Genomic DNA, 21976 nt, shown 5'->3' with positions numbered 1-21976 from the left:
CAGCACAGCACAGGCGTTGCCTAAACTGAGGGGTCTAACACAGCTCACAGGGTCCCCAGGGCCCTGATGTGGGCAGGTGCAGCAGCATGTCTCCTGTGTGCCCAATAGCGTCTTGGAAATGGTAAAGGGTCAGAGAAAGCCCCGGTGAGTTTTTTATTCTCCGACGGCTAAGGAGTATCAGAAGGATCCTGCGATCTACAAAGAGGAATAGAAGTTTGGTTGAAAGAATGATGAATCCCAGAGGCCATTCTGCCTCCACCCCACTGCCTTGTCACTGTGTGACAACACAGATACAGCCCTGGGGGAAGAATTTGAGGAGATTACGAGTTTCCTTGGAAGAACTGAAATGAAATATAAATTCAGCTTAGATGTAGAAAAATAAAATAAAGGTACATTTCTTGCAGATGTGAATTTCTGGACTGTCATTCATACTCATATAGTTAAACCACTGTCATCATCACTAGCATCGCCACCACAGTCATCATTATCATCATCGTAGAAGATTGAGAGGCAAATCTGGAGTCTAGAGAGTAAAACAGGGTAGAAAGAGGTGAAGATGTGTGGTGGAAAGGGAAAGCTATGGAAGCGCATTTTATTCTGTGTCTGGCGTATGTTGCCAGGGGATGAGGGGGCCAGGGGAAGATCACTAGGTTGTTCTTACTCAGAGGCAAGTGCTGGGCAATGACACTACAGAGGCTCATCCTGCGCACACAGGCGTGGCCTCCATGCCCTACTTCCTAATCTATTCCTTTGTTATCCGTTCTCCAGTAATTGCTTATTCATTGACTTTTTCTGTAATTATGTTTTTTCAATTTGTTCATCAGCTTTTCTGATTACTAAACAACATGCTTTAAATTTGGCAAGCTAGCTGATTGTGATGAATGATTATACATGCACATATTTATTTTCTTTCTTAACAAACACTTTTAAGAGCTAATTCATCTACAACTTCCTATTTGAACAATGCAATCATTTAAACAGATTTAGGAAAGGTCATACTCTATAGTAATCTTTAGTTAAGAATACATTAGAGGGGCTGGCCCCAATGGCGTAGTGGTTAGTGGTAAGGTTTGCACTCTGCTTCAGCAGCCTTGGGGTTCGCAGGTTTGGATCCTGGGCATGGACCTATCGACCATTCATCAAGCCATGCTGTGATGAAGTCCCACATACAAAATAGGTGAAGATGGGCACAGATGTTAGGGACAATCTTCCTCAAGCAAAAAGAGGAAGATTGGCAACAGATGTTAGCTCAGGGCCAATCTTCCTCGCCCCCCACCCTCCAAAAAAGAATATATTTGAGACAACACCTTCAGGAGAATTAATCTGTGATTCACCTTGAAAGTTCTTTGACAAATCTCCGCTCTTTGGCCTCTATGCCTAGAAAATTATGCTGTTCTCTGATTGACTTGGGATAAAATATTGCATGCTTTATTAAATTTTTGGAACACTCATACAAAGGAGTTGGTATTAGACTCATTTTCAAAGTGAGGAAATAGAGGATTAGAAAGGCAACTAACTGCACACAGAAAATCTAGGGATGAGCAGACAAGAAACTTTTCAGAGTAGGTACCTGTAAGCAGAGGGAATAGAGATGAGTGAGGTTAGAGGCAAGATTACCTCCCTTCTCCATTGCTGGAATTTCATTTTTATTAAAAGCACACATTAATTTATAATTTAAAATTTTCAAAAAATGAAATTACCTGATGATTATGACTTCTCTGTTCCTTATTTCATATGATTTATTTACAACGGAATAATTAGTGGCTATCTTCACTTCCCAAATTATTTCCTGGTTTCTAATTGAATTCTCAAATAATACTACTTTGAACCTTTTTTCTGATTTTCCTCTGCTAGATTAGCCATGTAATCTAGCCTATTTTTCAACAATTGTTTATTAAAGGGTATTTATCCAGCACCTACTGTGTGTCTAGCCTAGTGCTAGACATTGGGGAAGGTATAGAATAGTGGTAAAGGTAATGATAAAAAATAACAGTGGACAACAGTTACTGAGCGCTTACATTCCAGAGAGTATTTAAAGAGCTCTATGTAAGTTAAATTCTTTTATTTCTTACCACAACAATCCAGTGAAGTATACTATTATTCTCTCCATTTTATAGATCAGAAAATTAAGTTTTAGGGAAATTAAGGAAATTGCTCAAGGTCAAAGAGGTGCATATGAGTGACAGCCAGGATTTGAATGTAGCCTGTTTAACTCCAGAGCCTGATGCTCAAACTCTTAGGTGGCTGTGAGGGGTTTACTGTAGAGCTGGAGAGACAAGATTTACACACACACACACCAACCTACTAAAAGCCATCCAAAACAGTATTGGGCAAAGGTCCTAGTTTATGCCTAGCACAATGTCTGTCACATCAAAGACATGCAGTTTAGAATTGTGGAATAAACTAAATAGATAAATTCAGAAGAGCACGGATCAGAGTTCAGTGCTCTAGGAAATCAGAGAAGGAGATCAACAGATTGTGTAGTTAAGGAAGACCTTGTAAGAAGGAGGTGGGCTTTGAAGTTGGGGCAGGGGCAATATTTAGAATGGGAGGCCAGAAAGAGCACAAGGAAAACCTAGGGTAACAGTGAGTTGTGTATGTTTCTCCGACAGAAAGGAGAGAGCTTGGCTTGCACAATGAGTGTGTACTGAGGAATGGTGAGAGAGAAGTCAGAGAGGACAGGAAAAGTGGCTGTGAGACAGGCCCCCTGAAAGCTTGGCTCAGCAGTCTACATTTTATCCAGGAAGAAATTGGGAGTGATGGTAATAATACTAACAATACAGTTGGCCATGTTCTTTGAGAGACAGTATCTCACTTAACGTGTTTGTGGAATGTTAATCTGGCAGGAGAAAGATTGGAAGAGTGAGTGAAGCCCATCAGGACATGACAATTAACCAGAAGTGCAATGAGAAGCTTCTGAACAGGGGTCAGAATACCTAAGGGGAAACAGAAGACATAATGGCTATTGAACGCCTACTATGTGTCAGAGACTTTATACATACTCTCTTAATGTTCAAAACAATTACATGTCATGTGTGGTATTCTGGCATGAACTCAAGGCCTGGTTCAAACACTTACTAATTATGTGACATTAAGCAAGTTACATAAACTTTCATTGTCCTATTTTTTGCGACAAAATACTTTTTGAGCACCTACCATATGCTAGGCATTGGGCTAAGTCTCAGGCATAGAGTGGTGAGCTAAACAGACACAGTACCTGTACTTATAAAACACAGTCCATGAGGGAGACTGACATCAATACGTAAAGGTATTAGTTTCCTATCGATGCCATGACTAATTACCACAAATTCAGTGGCTGAAAACAAAACAACAAATAAATTAAAAACCTAAAAAAGAGTATTTCTCACCAGTCTGTAGTTCAGACATCCAGGCTGGCTCAGCTGTTTTCTCTGCTCTTGGCTTCATGAGGCCAAAATCAAGGTATCAGCCAGCTTGGCTCTTACTGGAAGGCTTTGAAAAGCATCTGCTTCCAAGCTCATTCAGGTTGTTGGCAGAATTAGTTGCTTGTGGCTGTAGGACTGAGGCCCATTTCTTTGCTGGCTGTCAACTGGTGGCCTCCCTTCTTCTCTTAAGGTCTCTCTCCAGTCCTAGCACACAAGCCTCTACATCTCAGAGCCGGCAATGGCATGCCACATCCTTATCACACTTAGAATCTGACCTCCTTACACCACCTCTCTCTGAAGTCCCCTTCTGCTTCCAGCTGGAGTAGTTCTCTCCTTTTAAGGGCTCATCTGTTTAGATCAGACCCACCTGGATACTTCAGATACTCTTCCTATTTTAAAGTCGGTAACCTTATTACATCTGCAAAGTCCCTTTTGCTATGTAACACAACATATTCACAAATTCCAGAGATTAGGGCATGGGGATCTTTGGAGGGAGGTAGGCAGACCTCATTCAGCCTACCACAACCTCCAATGTATATCTCAAATATATTCAATTCTCTTTATTTCCATTGCCCTACACCAACCTTTCATGTGGACTGTCCCCATGGACTTCTAACCAGTTTCCCTGCTTCTGTGCTTGCCCCTTCCGGTCCCTTTCCACATAGCAGTCAGAGTGACCCTCCAAAGATGTTACTCAAGTCATGCCACTCTATAGCGTCCATTGTTCAGTTCTGAGCTTAAAGAGATTTGTGTTGACACTCGTTAGAAAATTGGTCTCCCACCTGTTTCTTATAGCACACTTTTTTCCTTCATAATAAGTATCAATTTGTAATTATACAAATATATAATTTCATATTATAGACAAGATTGAGCACAGCACTTACTATCTACCCGGAATTGTTCTAAAAAGATAGATATAGTAAAGCATTTAATATTCCCGAGAATCCTGTGAGGTAAGGACTATCATTATTTCCATTTTAAAGTGAAAAAACTGAAGCACAGAGAGGTTAAGTAACTTGTCCAAGTTGATAGCCAATAGGTGAAAAAGCCCAAGAAGTCCAGCTCCATAGACTCTGCTCTTAACCAATATGTAACATTGCTCTTATCTGTGTGTAATGAGATATGTATGTGTTTGCTTAGGCAGAATAGTATCCTCCAAAAGAAGTCCATACCCTCATCCCAAAACTTGTGAATATGTTCAGTTACATGGCCAAATAGGTTTTGCAGATGCAATTGTGGTCATTACCCAGCTGGCTTTAAGATAAGAAGAATATTCTGGATTATCCTCTATCTAATTACATAAGACTTGCAAAGCAGAGACTCTGGCTGGACGAAGGGTGATGCAGCGGAAGGGGAAGTCAGAGGGAGTCAAAGCATGAGGGGAACTGGGGACACTCACTGGAGAAACCCATGGAAGGCAGGGAAAGAGATGCTGTCAATCTCTAGACTCAAAGACCAGCCCCCAGCTGCCAAACAGCAAGGAAATTGAGACTTCAGTCACAACCACAAGGAACCGAACTCAGTCAACAATCTTAATAATCTTGGAAAAAGATTCACACGCAGAGCCTCCAGAAGGAAACACATCCCCGCCAACCTCTTAATTTTAGCCTTGTAAAACCCTAGGATGGGAACCAGCTGAGCCATGCTGGACCCAGACTTCTAACCTCCAGAACTGTGGTCATTTAAACTGCTACATTTGTAGTCATTTGTCACAGTAGCGATAGAAACCTAATATAGAGGCTAACTAATCAGGGTTTGGGTATGACTGGAAGTGGGGGAGGTGAAAAAATGAGGGGTATTAACAAGAACAAAGGTTTTAGCCTTGAGAAACTTGGCTGTTTTCATTTATTGGGTAGTTGGGAAGGAGTTTGAGCTCGAGAGTTCATTTTTAATATATTAGCTTTGCAATTAGTCAAGTTGGCAGTTGGATATATTCAGTTAAGAGCTCAGAAGTTAGGTCTTGTGTTTGGAAGAAGCATTTGGGAGTCACTGACATGTAGCATCATTTCTTCACCTATAAAACTGATATTAATAATAATAATACTAGTTATGGTAAGGGGTTGTTATGAAAAGCAAATGGCATAATGTACATAAAACCAGAACAGTGCCTGGAATTTGCAAAGGGACCAATGTTTGGCATTATATATCATGATTTAAAATTTACTTATGAGGAAACCAATGCTCAGTTTCAGAAACCATCCTATGTTTCTGGTAAATAGTAGAGCCAAAACTTAAACTAGATCTGCCTACTCTGTGGTCTGTTCTTTTTCTTCTGTACCATAAGAAATAGTTAAGTCTCAATTCAACATGTGGACGAATCTCTAGATGCTTTCTTTAGCTGTCACGGTTTTTGGTTAGAAATGTGAGAAACCCTATCTGACTAATTGGATCGGAGAAAGTAAAGCATTGGGGGCCTCTTAGAATCCTGGAAAAGCTGGAGAACTAGGCTAGGAAAATGGGCAGAAACAACTGGAAGCCAAGCAGCAGGAAGCAGCCAGAAGAACAATCAGGTGAGCCTACCTCTGCCACCAACTGGAACTAGGTCGTGTCTTTGGCAGTGTCACCAAAGGCACTGAATGTTGGGCACACTGGCTGTTAAAACCGGTCTGGATCCTGGATGTTTGACTACCCTCTCTGATACCTTTGGAGTGGGTTCCCTACTGTCTCTGCTGTCTTTGAATCACTCCCTTCATATTAAGGTCTGGCTTAGGGCATTTTACCAGAGGTACTCTTATGGGCTGAATTCTGTCTGCCTTGCGCCTAGTTTCATAGGTTGAAATCCGAACTCCCAGTACCTCAGAATATGACCATATTTGGAGAGAGGGTCTTCACAGAAGTAACAAAGTTAAAATTAGGTCATTTGGTCAGGCCCTAATCCAATATGACTAGTACCTTTTTAAGAAAGGAAATTTGGTCACGGGCATGTACGGAGGGAAGACGACGCGAAGACACAGGGAGAAGATAGTCATCTACGAGCCAAGTGGAGAGGCCTGGAACAGATCCTTCTCTCACGGCCCTCAGAAGGAACCAACTCTGCCAACACCTACACCTCAGACTTCCAGCATGCAGAACTGTGAGAACATAAATTACTATTATTTATGCCACCCAGTCTATGGCACTTTGTATTAGCAAACCAACACTGCTCTGAAAGTGGTTGGGACAGTAACCCACTGCTTGATCTGCTGCGTCCATTCCCCCCATTGACATCAGGACATCTATTCTTCTCCACATTGAATCAAGTACAGGATACCAAATATGGTTTTTAACCTGCACTTTTTCTTCAACAAGTCTCAAAATTCCACATAATATACAGCTGTGATAAAGTGGGGACAGTTTCTACAATAATGCAATTTCCCTATAAAAGGAATGATTAACAAGCAGATTGTTCCCACTGACTTTTTATGAAAGACTTGAACCCTTTAGACAAATTCACCTCTGAAAACTCCATTTAAAACCAACTTTTGGTATTGCACAGATAATCATGCAATTATGTAACTAAACTCAATATATTTCTCTCTCTTCTGTCCTTTCTCTAGCATTTCCTTTTCCAACAAATGAAAATTCTGTCCACCTGGTTTCCTAGTCCAGAAACCTGTGAGATATTTTTGACTACTTTCTCATTCAACTTCCTCCTTCAGTTAATCACCATCTGCTGTTGACTCAACTACCTAAAATAGTTGTCTACCCCATTCACTTCTCTCATCCTCTCTGCTGCTACCTGAGTCCAGTACATCATCTCTCCCCAAAATTGCCTCCATAAAATCCTAAATGTTCTCCTTGACTCTAGCCTCCATTCCTCCACTCTTTTCTCCGTATTCTAGCCAGAGTTTTTCTTCCATACTGCAAGTTGGTTGTGGCAAGCATTTAAATCCTTCACTGGCTTTCCATGGCCCCTAGAATAAAGCATGGGAACTTCTTTGCATCGTTTACTCAATTCTTGAGTATCTGGTCTTTGCCTCCCTCTGTGGCTTCACCTCTTCTCTTCCCCCCGTTCCCACTCTTCACTTCCACCACAAGACCAACATTTAGATTCTCTTTTTGTGCTGTTTCCAGGCCTTTGTACTCGGGATTCCCTCTGCCTTTGCCCCTCCTTTCTTCCCAGAATTCCCCCTTTAACTACTAAAAGTTTCTGTTTGGATGCCAGATCTCAGTGCCTTATTAACTGTGTCATTATAAAAATTACTCAATCTCTGTACCTCAGCTCCTTCATCAGTAAAATGGGGATAAAATGGAACCCTCTTTACTGAGATACTGTGTAGAACGACAGAGCTAACTTTTACAAAATGCTCATAACAGCTGAGTGACCATTGCAGCACTCAACAAACGGCAGTCATCACTATTCTTACTATCATTCTCTTTTGGCAAGATTTCCTTGGTCACCCCACTCCTGAACTCAAAACTGAGCTTGGCACCCTCCGTCTCCATAGCACCCTATGTTTTCTCATGTTAGCACATACACCTTGCTTAAAAGTCTTGTGTGCTTGTCTCTGAGCAGCATGAGGGCAGATTTATATTCTTAATGACCAGCACAATGTGGATACCTAATACATTTTTCAGGAATCAATGAGATTCTTCTATCATCAATTCTTCCAGCAGAGACTTCAGTCTTGGTCTAGAATTTGCTTTGACAGTTATCGCTAAAGCTCTGGAATGCCCTTCTGAGCTTCTGCACATGCATCAGTCATAAGTTTAAGCATAAGATGAGAGGGAGACAGCAGTGGTACAGTATAAGTGCCATGAGAGATAGTATAATTGAAGAGGGGAACAAGTTAAGGTTTACCGAGAGTCAAATTGGAACTAACCAACGATTATGACTCAGTCTTCACAACAACCAAATGAGTCAGGCATTATTTTCCCCATTTTACAGATGAGAAAATTGAGGACCAAGTAAACTAAAAATTTTTGCTTCCGATCACACAAATAGTGTTAGTACCACTCACTTTGAAACTAATTTTTGACTAAAGCTTTTGCACTTTCCATCTTACAGGGTTGGGTAGTCACTCCCCACAGGTGAAAGCAGTGATGAAAATATGAAATATTAAGCACATATACAAAGATATTTGAAGATATTGACATCTAGGATTACAAATTAATAGTTCTTTGTTGCCTTCTTTTGAATTGATCTTTCTGCAAATTACCTGCCCTTAAGCAATCAGAGTTCGGCCTTTAGCAAGTTCTCAATAAGTACTTGGTGAATATTCCTTGTATAAGTATTGCTGAAACACTGTGATATGTGTTCAGCACTTTCCAGTGAACCAAATATAGGAAGAAATGCTTCTGCTCATTTTATGTAACAGCCAGACTCAGGAGTCGATAGCTACTTATTAACAGAAATCATCCTTCACTCATGAATTCGAATCCATGGTGTATATTTCTCCCATTGGTAGTGAAACTGGTCTATGAGATCTGACTTCTTTCGGAAAAAAGTAAAATATCTAAGAGGAATTGAATTACCCCAAGAAAGCTGGGTGTTCTTCGTGCCTTTACCAGGGAGCAGCATCCCAGGTAGCACAAACCTTGTCTGGGGTAAAGAAAATACCAATGATGTGAGTGCATCTGAACCTCATGGTGGGCGTTTGTCATTTCATATATCTCTGTCTTAATTCAAATACTACACTATGGAATCAACATATGACATCCTGAAATAGTTTTTCCAGCTCATCCTCTGCTAACTTTAAAAATAGCTAACATTTACTCAGTGCTTACTATGTGCTGACACTTGTAAGACTCATTACCATCATCATCTTGCTTAATCCTCATAACAACTCTGGCAAATTTTAGTATTTTCTCCATTTCACAGGTAACTTGTTCAAACTCCATCAGCCAACAAGAGGCATAGCCAAAAGCCCGTGTTCCTAATCATTATGCTATGTTGCTTTAGTAAAGTGTGCTACTATCCATGGGACACGAGAGAGATCTCAGAGGAGAATAAATTTATTCTAGTCAGTAGCCTAGCAAAAGATCATTTATTTAATGGCTTTCATACATTTTGCTATTAGCAGGCAAATTCCTAGGGCTTTTATTGTCTCCACTTCTTGCTTTTAAATGCATTTAATAGATTTCTGTCTTGTGTTCTTTGATTGAAGACCACGTCTTACCCTTTGTTGGTATCTCCAACTATGTAATACAATTCTTTGTGGTTCAAAACACGCAATAAATATCTTGTTAATTAAAGTAAATGACCAGAGATACTGTAGAAACCTCGTGATTCAGGCAGATGGTGGTCCGCATGTCTGGGCTTTGACCTGTCATTATCAAATGTACAGGAATCCCAGACCATAGTTCATACTTGGTTGCTTTCTAATTATAGACTGCCTGGCTTTTCAGCAATTGTTTTTCAGCCAAAAAGGATTACTAAACTAGCCACGCTATGATTCCCTAATTACATCTTACCAAGACCGTCTTGAGTGGAATGAATAAAATTACATGATTTCGTTACTTTATACACGCAGAAATAAAACTATTAAAGTTTCTAAGTGACAAGTCTTAGCAGCAGCACAATTTTTATGTACTTTAGATATATTTGGACAAACTCTCTTAATATGATGTATTGGAAAAACAGTGAAATAGAAGATAGGGGATGCCTCTGACTTAGACACTAATAAATTTGGGGCAAGTTTCTCCAACATCATCCATTCATAATAATTTATCAATAACTGAGTTGATGCCAGAAACTAGACCAAACTCTGAGTATGCCAAGAATAAATCTTCATCTAGCCAGTAAAGAGAAACCTTTGTATTCCGTGTACCTCAAATGGCTTCTGTCAGGTTGATTGTGGTGATATATATCACAGTGGTTTGAAAAGTACAGAGAATGAAAACAAAAAGAACTAGAATATGCTTCATTATGTAGTCCAGTCAGCCTACATAATGTCACTGGAGAGATTGGGCCCCAAGCAACAGGAAAATAACTTGCAAATTCCTTTGCTTAAAGAAGCCTCTATTGGAGATTAGAAATGATTCTTAGCTTTATGGAAAGAGGGAGAAAGGAGACATGAAAAAAGTAGAGAGGGCAGAGAAGTGATAACAAATAAAAATAAGAGTTAGGAAGATGTTGACGTTACAAATGAAAATGAATGGTGATTGCTGGAGGGGTTACTCAATTTTGTTGGGGTTTGCACTAGAGAAAAGAAATAAATTCCCTTCTTCCATGGTGAATTGAGAAATACAGGAAGTCAGCAGGAGCCTTGGGTTTCAGAGTAAGCAAATAGAGCACTGAGCTAAGGTGCTTACATGTGGACTAATTGGCCACTGGTTTTCTGAAGGTCAGGGAGTGGGGCACTGCTGAGTGATTGTCAGGACAATATCCTTTCCACAAAGTCCAGTGGAAGGACTGTTCATCCAGTATGCCTAGGTCCTACACACACAGACTCATTAGCCTAGCATCCTGGGACAAAAGCATATTTGCAATATTTTATACTGATCCTAAATTAGGGTAATGTTAGTTATCGTTTAACCTAGTGATATGTCTATTTTAAGGGGTCCTGTCTCAAATTAGTATACTTTGCAGGAGTTCCAATAGAGACAAATGTACCCAAATGTCATTACCATCAAAAGTAATGGAAAATGTACTGATGCACATGAATATTTCTTATGTATAAGGCAAATGGAAGTCTGACATAGCTTTATAGACGCATTTCTATTAGAGTGTTCAAATAAAGCATTATCATTTGCGTACATTTTCATTTAATTACAATTTATTGTTTTCTTTTCCTTGCCCATATTAATAATATCTTTTACTTGCTTGCCAGGGAACAGCTGTAGAGAATAGTGACTAAGGTCATGCTTAACACCTATAACAAGAATAACTCCAAAACCAGCCAATCTGGGTTAAATCCAGATTCCATCATTCTTGGCCCCTTGGTTACTCTGAGCCTCAGGTTCATCATCTGTAAAAGGCTAATGATAACAGTAGGTTATCTTCTTAGGGTTCTCATAGGGATTAAATGAATTAATATGAAGTTCTTAGAATAGCGCTTGGTACGTAGTAAGCATTTACAAAATATTAGCTATCTTTACTATTTTGTACAAATCATTATACTTTATATTTAATCATTTTAACTCCTAACGTCCATATCTTTGTCTCCATTTTATTAGTCTATTTTTATAGATGAGAAAACTGAGGCTTGGGGAAGTTCCACCATAACCAGTAAGTAGTAGGAGTGTGCCGTCAATGCAGACATACCTGATTCCAAAGTCCTTCCCCTTTCCACTGCACTGCATTACCCTTATTGCCATCCACATTCCCGCTGTTCTCAGCCACCCACCCTCAAACGCACACACATTCTTCTAAATAGGAATGTCTTGATCTCTTCTTTGGGCTTGGTTTTGTTCCTAAATTCAAGCTGCCTGACAAGTTCTGGATACCAGGATGGTATCTCTTCTAGAAGATGAGTGAGTGTTCGCTGTTTAGAACTTATTTCCTTGATAAGTATTTCTGAACTTGGATGTTTGTCTGAAGATGAGGCCTCCCAGAGACCAGAAACAGTCTTGAATTTCAGATATTCCGTGCCTATTTCTCAGAATGTGCAATCCAACTTGGACGTGAAAAAACTTATTATCTATTGGTGAACAAATCTAGACACTTCGGAGGATAAAAGGTGGTGCTAACTGAATTGGATGTGAGGACAATAAGGACAAACCAAGATGTCCTGGGAAACATGGGACGTATAGTCATCCAACCTGTAACTTACTTATGTTTTCTATTAGTTGACATTTGAAGAATGAGATTCACCTGGCTATGTGCTATCTTTTCCTTCCTTCCTTCCATTGTTTCCTCTTTTCTTTTTGTTGTTCTTTGAAACATTTTGCCACAGGAAGCGAAGTGGATAGGGCCTGGAGGCTGAAGAATGCAATTATCTTTGTATAACATGACTTTTTTTTTTTTGCTCTCCTATTAAAGTGAGATTTGAGAAGTGCCATGAGTGAATAAAGAAGACCATGCCAGAGAGCCTGTTCAAAGAAAGAAAAAGGAATTTCAACTTCCTAGACCAGAGTAAATGATGTGAGGAGAGAAGATGACATGGAACCTGCAGCCCTAGTGAAGGTCAAGAATTTCCCCAGAGAAGAGACAGTGGAGCATCATTAAGCTGTATTAATGAGAGAGAAAGGGATGAAGAATAAAAAATATGATTTTAAGTTGTTTATGCTGAATTTGGGGGAAAGGTCACCTGAGATAAGTTGAAATTATGGAATCCAAGTAAAGTCGTGCAAAGAGGTTCCTAGGCCCCCTCATTTGATGACATCCAAAGCCCAAAGGAGCCTCTTGTATAGTTGGAGAGGGGCCTCCATTCTCACTGAACAATTCAGTGAGCAATTCCTGATCAGTATTTGTAAAATTAATTCATGCCATAAATATCTTAAAAGTATGCCCATCAAAAAACTATACTGAACTGTGAACCGCACATGTGAGTGTGCTCTCTAATAATCTTGTTCTTTATTTTCTACTTTACTTTTGCATATTATCTCTACTTCAGTCTGACTCTCCTGGAAATGGGTTACTTCAAAATACACAAGACTTCCATACTAGTTTTCTCAAAATAGTTTTCCCTCATCAGTAGCCACCCCACCACCACATCCCCCCCCCCACACACATACACAATCACCTACAATTTGAAAGACATTTTTCATGAAAGGTATGAGATTTGTCTTATTGGGAAGCTCATATTTGGCCAAGCTGAGCTTTGCAGCCATGGAAACAAGCTGTAGGAAAGAGTGTTGGCTGAAATAGGCAGAGTAGGGACTCTAGCTAGGGGGTATATGAGCTCTCTTCCCTCCCATGAGATCCAGATACATTTATTATTTTCTCGGATCCCAGATTCTTTGTTAAGACAGCTTATTTGGCCTCATTAATATGCACTGAGAAGTGGGTACCACAAAGCTCCAGTTGATGCTCACATGTTTTGTAGACAGCTGCATCCACTTATGTCTACCTCACTGAATCCCACACTGGTCAGATGTGAGGGGAGAATCTTTCAATAGGAGCTCAGTCCACATATGTTCCAAACAGCCACACCTTGCAACTTCTCTCCTTGTATAAAATTTTACTGGCTAGTCTCCAGGTCAAATCACCTTGATTCTTTTTTTCTTCAGTTTTCCTTATTTGGAGGTGGTGATGGGTATCAAAAGTACTAAGAAATTCCACGTGGAATTTATCTATTGAGATAAGCAGGAACCACGCGTCAGTGTTGCTACATAGTTAGCCATCAATTACTCAGAAGTGAACATTCACTTCATCTCTGCTACCTTCCCAAGGCCAGGGTGTTGTGCCTGTACATGCTTTTGAAAGCTTAATTGACTAGCATGTGCATCTTTAGCTCTTGGTGAGGAAGAAGGAGCACTACTCTTGGAGTCAAAAGACCCAGATTGAAATCTCAGTCCCATGGCTTATCTTTGAGATAATTTTCTGCATATTACTTAAACTCTTAAACCTAGAGCTGCTCACACAAAGTGAAATTGATATCTGTACTACCTCACAAAGATGTTGCAAAGTTCAAATGAGAAAATAAACGAGAAAATATTTTAGAAACTACAAAATGATATGAAAATAAAGTCTGGTTCTTCCAGTCTACTAAAAAGAAAAGTTATATTATAGGCTCTGGGTAATGTAACTTTTCTGTTCTTTCTTGAAAAGGTCAATTTGTTACAAACACTTCCCTCATTGCATTCATTATTACCTATTAATTTTAAAGACCTACAGACATTACCATATTATTGATTGATCTGGACTTTTAATAACGTCTTTCCTCTTCTCTTAGTTGAGTTTCAATCTATTCAGGATGCTTTAATCACATTTTGTATTTTCTGCTCATGACACAATGTCCCATTAAATTCAAAGTTACCAGGCCTGCTCTGCATTTTGTGTGGTGCTCTATAGTGGTCGAAACATTGTCCCGTAGATTATTGCATTTGATCCCCACAACAATCCTTTGAAAAGAACAGAGATTACTCTTTCAAATTGACCTATATGGAAACCAAAACATACAGAGATAGTTGCTCATTTGGATCTCAGTTTTTCTAACTCATAACAATGCCATAATTACAACTTGTTTCAGGTGTGCCTTAAATATTTCCTTACCATGTATTGGCATCTCAATGCTAAGGCCCTATGCTAAACAGTTTGCATAATTATATGGAATTCTCATCAGAACCTTATGAAAAAGGAATCATTCTTTCCACTGCAGTTGAGTAAACTGAGGCTCAGATAGGCTGAGTAATTTCCCTAAGGTTACAGAGCTAGACAGTACAAGATCTGGGACATGATTCCATTTTGGTCAGATTCCAAGGACTATGCTCTTAAGCACTATGCTATACTTCCTCTCAGATTTACCTCATGCCCCCTACTTTTCTCAAAATACACTTTATTAATTTTCTTTGGCTATTTTTGCCATTTTTATCACTGAAACTTCTATAACACCGCATCCATACTGGCTAATTTAGAACTAAATCTAAAGCAAAAGTTCACTTTCAACATAATCAGTCTTCCTCGTGTATATGGAGAAACTTAAGGTTAATCGGCAAGCCTTGACCTAAACTCTGAACCAACATGCATGGGACAGACCCAAACCAACATAACAAAGACATAGATAACTGAACTGATATTTGAACCGGTAACACAAGACTGAGCCTAACCTCTGAAATACACACATGTGGGCAGATTCAAACTCACATAGCAAAAGTTTTAAAAACTAGACTGAGGTTTGAATCACCTGTACAAGTCTTAGCATAATTTTCAAATCATGTATACCTATAATAATCATAAAAAAGCATAGCAATGATTTACATAACTGAGCTGAAGTTTCAATCATCACCCACAGGAGGCAAGAGGAACCTGGGGTCCAAATCTCACTTGTTGATTGCTTGCTAATACAAAAATACCAACATTCTACAGAAGAAGGCAAGAGAGTCTAAAATACAATCCAAAATTGTTTGACATACTAAGAACCAGAAAATGTAACCCATCTCAAAAAAAAAAAAGCAAAGAATGCAACTTCAAAATGACAAAGATGTTGGGATTTTCAAAGACTTTAATGCAACACTATGCTCCATGAGGTCAAAAACAAAACATACACACGTGAAATGAATTAGAGGATAAGAAATCTCAACAGGAAATAAAAACAATAAAAAAGAACCAAATGAAGATTTTAGGACTGATAATTTTTTATGTGAAATAAAAAATTACTGGATGGACTCAAAAGCAAAATGGATATGATAGTGGAAATAATAAAGAAAGAAAAGATTGAAAAAATTGGACAGAGCCTCAAGGACCTATGGAATATCGAAGTTGTAGAATTTGTATATTTGAAGTTCCAGAAAAAAGAAGAGAAAATTAGTAGAGCAGAAAATACTTCATATAATGGCTGAACACTTCCAAACTTTCATTAGAGACATACATTTACAGATTCAAAATGCTGGGTGAACTCCAAAAAGAAAAATCTCAAAAAAAACCCACAAAACACTAGACACATTATAGTCAAACTACTAAAATTCAAATATAAAGTCTTGAAAGTATACATAGAAAAATGACACGTTACTTACAGGAGGACTATGATTTGAATGGTTGTTGATTTCTCATCAGGAACTACCAAGGCCAGAAGACAACATCTTTAAAGGCTAAAAGAAAGAAAAAATAGTCTTATTAAATCATAATTCTATATCCAATGAAAACATCCTTCAGAAATGAAGGTGATAAAACAATTTTCAGATAAAATAAAACTAAGAGCGTGTCTCACTAAGAAAGCTTTTCTATAGGGAACGCTAAAGAAATTCTAAGTAGAATGTGAAAGGTTAGGTATGTATATTGTAATCCCCAAAGGAATCACTAAAAATAAAACTAATAAAATGAACACACACAGATATATACCAAAAAAGCCAAGTAATAAATTAAAATGGAATACTAAGAACATTCCCAAAAAATCAAGGAGGAGAGAACGTAGAGACAAAAAAAAAAAGAAAGAATAAACAAATAAGAAATCCAACCACATCAATAGCTACATAAACTATTATTGGTTTTAATATTCCAATTAACAGACAGAGATTGACAAATGAATAAAAGCAAGACTGAACTGGATGCTGCTGTAGGAGCCACGCTTAAAATATAAAGATAGAGATAAGTTTAAAGTAAATTGATGGAAAAAAACATGAAATACAAATAGTAAGCATTAGAAGGCTGGAGTGGCTATGCTAATATGAGATAAAATGGACTAATAAAAAGAGAATTTCCACAGATTACATTTTATAACAATGATAAGAGAAATAATTAATCAAGTAGAAATAATTTTCGATGTCTATGTACTTAAAGAACCTCAATATACATAAATCAAAAATTGAGAGAATTAAAAGGAGATAATTTTTGATAATAGTAAAATATTTTAACAACACTCTTTGTGTAACTGATAGAATAATGAGACAAAGACTCAGTAAGGACATAGAAGATCTCAATGGCGCTATAAACCACTTATCTAATTATATTTATAGAGCACTCCATCCAATAACTAAGAAATACACATTCTTCTCAAGTACATGTGATAGATTCAATGAGACCACATTCTGGAGTATAAAACAAGGAATTAACTTAAAAAAAACCCTGAGTTATACAGAGTGTATTCTCTTACATCAATGGAATTAAATTAGAGCTAACTAACAATAAATATTGAGTTAAACCCTATTCATCTGGAAATTAAACTACACCTTTTAAATAATTCGTGAGTCAAAGACCAAATAACAAGAAATTTTACAAAATATTTTGAACTTATATAATTAAAATACAACATATCAAAATTTGTAGGATGCAGCTAAAGCACCGGTAAATGGAAAACTTTATATGCCTTTATTAGGAAAGAAGAAAGATAGACTATCAATAATTTAAGATTCCATCCAAAGAAACTAGAAAAGCAAGAATAAAATAAGTAGAAGAGGGCTGGCCCCGTGGCCGAGTGGTTAAGTTCGCACGCTCCGCTGCAGGTGGCCCAGTGTTTCGTTGGTTCAAATCCTGGGCGTGGACATGGCACTGCTCATCAAACCACGCTGAGACAGCGTCCCACATGCCGCAACTAGAAGGACCCACAACGAAGAATATACAATTATGTACCGGGGGGCTTTGGGGGAAAAAATAAAATCTTTAAAAAAAAAAAGTAGAAGAAAGTTAATAAAGATAAGAGTAGAACAATTCTATTGAAAAAGACAGATAATAGAGAAAATTAGCTAAGTAAAATCTAGTTCTTGGAGAAAAATCAACAAAGTTGATGATCCTCTAGCTAGAATTTTTGTGAGAAAAGGAGAGAGAACATAAATCAACAATATCCATAATGAACCTTTAATGTGTAGGATTTGTCACCACAGCCTCTACACATTAAAAGAATAAGAGAATACTGTAAAGAACTTTGAGCTAACAAATTTGACAACTTACATGAAATGGAGAGATATCTTGAAAGATACAACTCATAAAAACTGATACAAAAAGAAACAGAAAGGCTGAATAAATTGTCCTATGTCAAGCAAAGAAATTGAATTTGTTACCCAAAACTGAAACCCAAGCCTAGGGTTTCACTGTAGGATTGGCACTGTCTTCTGTGAATATGCTTCCCATGGTGTCATCATTGTGTGTTTCCTGTGGGAGGTGAGTAGGGTGGGATGGTGGGAGTGTGGAGCAGGTCCTCAGGGGCCTGCAGCAGGACAAGACTCATGTATAGGATCCTTGGATTCTTGGTTAAAAAAATTCCTCTAGGGGCCAGCCTGCTGGCATAGTGGTTAAGTCCATGTGCTCCACTTTGGAGGCCTGGGGTTTGCAAGTTCAGATCCTTGGGGCAGACCTAGCACAGCTTTTCCAGCCATGCTGTGGCGGCATCCCACATAAAATAGAGGAAGATTGGCACAAATGTTAGCTCAGGGCCAATCCTCCTCACCAAAAAAAGAAAAACAAAATTCCTCTATCTTGTTACAACTATCAATTTGACCTCAGTCACAAACCAAGGAGAAAGGGAGACTCAAAGGAGGGAAAGACGGTCCTTTCACTGAACACCAATAATGTCAGTGTCCTGAGGGAGACACATCTACCTTACTTTTCCTAAGGAACAGGATGTAGGGCAGAATAAGAGCTAAGAGAAAAAAAAGCCTTGAGATCCTTAACCAGAGGCCAACTTCCAATTGCATAAATCTTTAAAGATCAAGGTATACAATTAAAGTTTACTAGCAGAGCTTTATTCTATTATAATTATCCTCTAATTTTGCTATGTTTTTCCACTTTCTCATTAAAAAATAAAGGGTAACCAATTAATCTTCAATTTCTTGTATCTATTTGTGTTTTAAAGCTAAATTTGGTTCATCATCTTCTTACCCCCTCCCTGCTTTGCAGTTTTCAGAAAACCCTTTTACCATCTGGGGGAATAACTCACCATCTACTTAAGCACATTCAGAGAAACAGGGGTAGAGAAAGTTCCAGAGAACAGCCAGCATCCAGCTTCTTCTCCCAGAGACTTCTTGCTACCCGCTGCTTCAGCCATTAAGCATATCCTTCCATGGTAGTCTGCAGCCTTTGACCCTCTCCACCGATACCCGGGTCTTAGTAAGGATTCATAATAGGAGAAAAACAAGTTTTTCCTCCTCCTAAAATGTTGAAAGTTAGTATCTTTTCTGATTTTGAGCAAGAAAGGAATGACAATTAAACTTAATTATGTAAGCCTAATTAATCAACCGTCTTAATTCATCCCTTTTATAATGTATGGTTTTATTTTTATTTATAATTTATCATTCTATTTATCTCCCATTCAAAATTGCAAACTATGTTCACATGCCTGTATTTTCCATAACAAGATATAGTCAACAAAGAAGACAAAATAATAAACACCAAATTTAGAAATGTCTTCCTTCCACATTCTAATGAATGCCCAATACAGAATAACATTTCAGGATCATTCAGCTTTGACGTTTATTTCTCTGGACTGTCAGGAAAAACAGTAAAGCTTAACAAAGGCGCGGACCCCTCAGGTCCACACTTGAAACTGGAAAAGCTTTGGATTGTTTAGAAACAAATTAACTACCAGAAAATCAGCGTATACCTTAGGAAGAAACAGAGTAACTAATTTATTGCATTATAACATGTAATTATATCATAATTTAGCCCTTTATTCTCACGTATTAATTTCAACACTGATGTGCCCTTATCTGTTATGGTTAAATCCTGTTTTATACTAATGAAAACAGCCCTGTGTCTCTTGCCCACTTGTTATAAGACACGCATTTTTCACTCTGGGCTCAGGAAGAAGATCCAGTTTTTCACAAGGGCTTACTCAAGTTCAAACAGCACTTTGGATTCCTCAAAGCAAATCAAAGTGTCCTGATACTCATGACTTTTGCCACCACAGAGGATCGCTCTGAAATCGGAAAGTCTGTACGTTGGCACAAAGTTTTGAGAACTACCAGAAGTGCTATAGCAACAGGGGCATACTGCTCTGCCCCCAATTTCTTGGGGTTTGTAGCCCAGTTCGCCTAGGCCAGTCCCAATTTGTGCCTTTTTTCCTGGTTTAATTGTTAATAGTCACCATCCCTCATACTGCCCCTTTCAAATGGCTCTTGATCCAGGCTATGAATTACAGACGGCGTCATGGCGTCAGTGAGACTGCCTCAGGAAGGATTCAGCCTCAGCCACACTCTTCACCTCCCAGCGCAATATGGGCTTTGATGTTGAGCCCAGCTATCTCACCTCCTTCCTTGTTGTGAACGTCATTTGGGCGCTTTTCTTGTCCTTTTCTGCAGTTGGCCAGAGTGCTTAATGACTTTTGTCTTCAAAGAGAAGTAATTTCTGTCCCACCAGCTCTCCATCCAGAAACTTCCCTGAAAAAAACTGTGTCAAATAAATGAGTACTAGGTAAGTATCCTGGAACTTCACCTTCAAACAGCATTTAAACCCTAGCATCTCACAAAACCAAAAAAAGATCTTGTTCCCCACCTGCCCGCCCCCCCACCCCCAAATGTGTGAGCATTTGCTTTGTTTCCTACAACCAAAGGCTCTTTATGATGACCTACTCAGACGAGTAACATTCTGGTCAAATGTGGCTTGATCACGCCACCATCAGCAACAAAAACAGCAAGCAGCTTTTAAATGGCTGTTCTCTCGTCCAAAAGAAAAAAAAAATCTGCCTCACTGGGGACTTTCTTTTAAGTATACACATTCTCTCACACATACACACACACTCTTTCTACATTAAAATCTTTCAAAGTTAGCACAAGAACTCACTCAAGTCAATTTAACTTTTTGTCTGCAAAAGTACTGTCTTCATAAAATAAACCGTAACTAAAGTACCAAAGCGCTGATTCAGCAAAATATGATCAGTTCTGCTGCAGCCTCTTTCCTCAGAGACACCATCCTATAATAGTTGATTTTTCCTAGAAATGGAAAAAGAGCCTCTTTCCCTTTTTTTCCTTTAACACCCAGGCACACTTTATAAACTTAGATGTTACCATTCCCTACCCTCACCCCCGTAACCCTGACAGTGTTGCTTTTTACCACACTGCCCTTTCTCCACAAATAATCCTCCTAACACAGTGTCTGTGGGGTCTTTTTAAGGGGAGAGGACAGCGAGGAGAGTCCGAGGTCCCCTTGGGAATGCCTCCTTTGGGATGGCTCACGGTTTCATTCAGTTTTGCAGTCTTTGGATTGTTAGTCAAAATCTTTTAGGTATAGCACCTGTATTTTCTTAATCTCTTCTTCCCCCTCCCAAAATATAGCACCAGAGACTGATTGAAGAAATTTACTTTTGAGGATCCAACCCAGCACCGAAACACGCACACCAGCAGACTCACAGACAACGCCTGCATCCCACTACCAAAGTGTTAGAAGTTCTTCTCTGTACTTAATCTTAGGAATTTTAGCTTCATGCTTCTTCTTCAACTTATTTCCATAAGAGATCTCGCTTGCATCCTGGAGCATCCAAGAGACGCTTTTCATTGAGCTGTGTGCAATTCACCAATATTGGTAAAATTTGAACAGACCCATTAAAACCTACCTAGCTTTGAGGGCCTGCATTTCATGATTGTGCCAATAGCTTCAGACCTGGAGGGGGTCTCTCCCCTCTCAAGGAACTGGATGCCCCTCCAGCCTTTTTTCTGGAAAAGGTATAGACAGTCTGTTACAGGAATTTCCCACCCCTCCTTCAAATGAGAACAATAAGACACCCCAGACTGGCTTTAGCATCTGTTACCCTGAAGGACACTTACTTGCTCGCCTTTCTTTCTCCTCCCCACGCTACAACTAAACTGTAAACCCCTGAATGCAGAGGCTGTGTTTTGCTGACCTCGGCTTCTTCAGCATTTAGCATGGCACATATCGCATGGTACTATAGGAGTTAATAAAACCGGATTGAACTGATTTCCACATCATAGACGTCATACCGTTTAAAATGAAAGTGAATCGTAAGTTATTGTCTCCCACAGTTCACAGAGCCTTCAGACTACCTAAAGGCAGAGTTTGGAATGGCACTTCATACCTAAAGGAGCGAATGTTTGAAGGTAAACTGTTTTTCGTTTGTTGACTGAAATAAAGAGTCTGAGTAAAGGTTAATTAAAGGAGTTTATCT

The 21976-nt window shown here is 38.9% G+C and overlaps 1 pseudogene; it reads right to left on the bottom strand.

Annotated features, from left to right (window-relative positions):
• Window positions 1-20006, bottom strand: part of LOC100630358 (ferritin heavy chain-like) — a 30166-nt pseudogene extending 10160 nt beyond the window's left edge.
• Between the last annotated feature and the right edge of the window lie 1970 nt (window positions 20007-21976).

This window comes from Equus caballus, chromosome 7 (genome assembly GCF_041296265.1).
Source record: "Equus caballus isolate H_3958 breed thoroughbred chromosome 7, TB-T2T, whole genome shotgun sequence".
Classification (NCBI taxonomy): domain Eukaryota; kingdom Metazoa; phylum Chordata; class Mammalia; order Perissodactyla; family Equidae; genus Equus; species Equus caballus.
Note: the sequence above shows the minus strand (reverse complement) of the source record. Positions and strands in the feature narration are given on the sequence as shown.